Source organism: Momordica charantia (genome assembly GCF_013281855.1).
Source record: "Momordica charantia cultivar OHB3-1 chromosome 4 unlocalized genomic scaffold, Mcharantia_2.0 BLBB01000004.1, whole genome shotgun sequence".
Classification (NCBI taxonomy): domain Eukaryota; kingdom Viridiplantae; phylum Streptophyta; class Magnoliopsida; order Cucurbitales; family Cucurbitaceae; genus Momordica; species Momordica charantia.
Window position 1 is genome coordinate 13,067,766 of NW_028275162.1, and position 3,574 is coordinate 13,071,339.

The following is a 3,574-nucleotide window of genomic DNA, read 5'->3' on the forward strand; positions in this document are numbered from 1 at the left end:
TGCAACTCTTGATTACAAACTTTAATTTCTATTTACCAAACTTATAACACTTATAAATTTAAAGAAATTAAAACCATAATCATGCATCAATGACATACATAAATATAACATTTATATTGACCAAAGTAATCTCATACTCAATGCAGCTTTATTTTCATCTAATTAATACAACAGTTATATTAATTAATTATGAAAATAATTCATGCTATCGTACATTATAACTATTATATACATATGATTCATGAACATGCTTAACCTATGGTGGGATTTTGAACTATATGACATACTTTATACAACATATACAACTACTTAAGTATACATTCAAAATTCATAATAATTAAATACCAAAATATATCGGTTTTTTACTTCATATAAGAAATGAAACAAAAAAAAACAAAATAAAATAAATTTTTTATTAAAACCCGACACCTAGGCACCGCCCCCAGCACCGAGGCACTGTCCACCCGGTTTCTCTGGTTTTTCTTCACTTCTTTGGTACTCTTTCACAGCAACTCCTTGCCACAAACAACACAGACTTACAGACTCGATTTAAAGGATTAAACGCCCAAAACAATGGGCCTTTACATTGATCAAATAAACGGAAAAATTGTAAATTTAATGCCAAAAACCAAAAACATCTATTTGCAAACCACATACATCAAATGTAGAGACAAACACCCACCATACTTTTCTTTGTTATTCAAGATAAGATCGAAAGGAGAACTTGACTTTGATGCCAATTGAAGGGACCGGATCCCGCAGCGGAAGCGCATGAACGCGTTTGCTTCAATCTTGTTTTAGAATTACAACAAAGAAAAAACATAAGCATGATTAAACGAAAGTTAGTGATACATACCTTTGAAGACACCTATTAAATGAAGACACCAACGCCATCAAAAAGTCTTCCTTGCTATCCTCTGGATGTTAAGAACTCGGTTTGTGGGAACCATCTTATAATTGAAAGGAATATTGAGAAATCGATAGAGAGATTTTCTCGTTGGAGTTTCGGAAACTTATTCAACCGACATTCGGACGTCTGAAAAGAAATTAGGAGAACCTCCCTTTTATAAGGAAGGAGTGAGGGGGAAGTCACCACTTCCGCATTCACTTTTCCACTTCCCACCATTAATGGTGGAGAGTGGGAGGTTTTTCCTCCCTTTTTTTGTTTTATTTTAATTTAATTAAATGAATAATTAATTAAATCTAATTTAATTAATTACAAAAAAAATTATTAATTTAATTAAATTAAATATAATTTAATTTAAAATTAGCATATCCCATTAATAAAATTAAATCATATTTAATCAAATTAAACTTAAATTAATCGACCATATTAGAATCAAATTCTAATATCCATCTCTCTCATAATTTTGAATCCAATTCAAAGTTAACTTTATATTATAATGTCTCAACATACATTATGTTAATTGCATCTTATACAATTAACTTTAATTCTCGTTAACAAATTTGAACAATTCAAATTCTTTTCAAGACTAAATGTTCTTAACTATCCTTTAGGAGCTAGCAAGGGGGCCTAACGGACCTACAGATCAGAAGCTCCAACGATACGAGATTAATTGATTGAACTCATTAACCATATTAATCAACATTTGTTAACTGTTGGTCACTCCACTAAAGACCCACTGTTGCACTATTCTCACTGTAGAATATTTTGCATCCATGGATTTTTACCATTAATGGTAAGTCGATCCTTCACGAGTGTTCATAACCACAGCTGGGTCAAATTACCGTTTGTAACACCCTCAAATTTCAACGACACTCTCGGGGTAACATTAACAAACTCCCAGTTCAACCCCCTCCTAGAAGGAATGCATAAGACAATAGGTAAAAGATAAACCACAGGGAGACCCATACTTCAATTCAACCTTATACATAAAGAGTCTGCCCTCAATGGGCTAATAAATTCAAAAAGACAAAAAACTTCTGTTTGACCAACAAATCCAAGGTAAAGGGGAAATCCAAACAAGTGACGACATAGGTTCAACTGAAAAGGAAACAAAATTCTATAACGTGTCAGAAACAACAATAACTAATCCACTACTAACAATAAGTCCCTACGTCACAACAATCAACCTACAAATCAACGATCCTAGGTAAGATTAACACAACCTAACTGGTCCTTCCTTGGCCAAGCCTTCTTCTCGTCATCACCATGGCCAAGGCTCGGTCTGCACATGAAAACAATAATTGCAGGGGGGGTGAGTATATATAATACTTCGTAAGTAGCCCTTACTGACTAAACACAGACAACATGTTCGACATCGCAATTAACATCACGATAGTACAAATAGTAATCATCATCAATAAGAAATGAAACGGAAATCAATACACGTACACTCATTCTAAGCATAAAGGCTCACAGCACTTCGACCGCAAAACCCGTTGACCTCTAGCTTACCCAAGCTCATCCTAGCCCATCATGTTAAGTTAGTCCTCCAAGTCCAGCTTTTCAATTCATATCGGCCCTTGACCTTTTGTACCCAAGGCCTCGACACTCCTCTACAGAAGCTTGACGTTCGACTATGACCCTTATTCCCAAGTCTCAAACTATGCATCGACTCTTGACCTTTTGTACCCAAGACCTCGACGACTACTTAGCGTATTGGTCCTCGAAACCACCACGTCAAGACCCAATACTCATCATCAAAGACTCGTCATGCCGACCCCCGACCTTTTGTACCCGGAGGCTCGACACCCAGTAGTGAGGTAACATCCTCGACCACTTGCTCGAAGCTAGTCCACTCGTATATCTACCTCTCAATACACAACAGACCCCACATTTGAGTCACGGTCATCTGTTAAATTCCTATCATACTATTCCAATCCCGACACAACATGTTTCCGCGTCAAAGTCATCCAACAGGATAGTAAATGCATTACAAAACACAATGGCACACATTTTAACCTTGTTCAGCTCATTTCCACAAAAAGTACTTCAACACAATTGCCCAAGCCAAGAGATAACATGAGTTACATAATCATAAGTCGCAACAAAAAGATCCTAGCATTTCCTACGCCATATGCAAAACAATGGTAATAATTCTCGTGGTGCAAAATGCTTTTACACTTCGGAATTACGAGAAGGACAGCGAACTAAAACAATGGTAATAATTCTTGTGGTGCAAAATGCTCTTACACTTCGGAATTATGAGAAAGACACCCAACTAATACATACAACAATTCCCACACTTTCTACTATATACGATCACAACGAGAGTGTCAAACATAATTGAACAATAAATTTCAGCACTTTATATCATGGAGGACTACGTCATGAGGGTTCAAACATATCAGAACAAATTTTCCAGCACATAACAACATGAAAAGCCACTTCAAGAATATCCCAACATCACATAACAATTCTTTTCTAGCACCTAATCTAAACAAAAATACACCACATTTATTCTCAAAACAAACTTTCATAAAAAACGTAACCCGTCAATAGCATCAACAAGTCTTCAACCATGACACACAATTTTTACATACATGAGATGCACATAAATAATGTAGTTCGATAAGAAACCATGTCAAAAGCACCTACTAACGCACACAC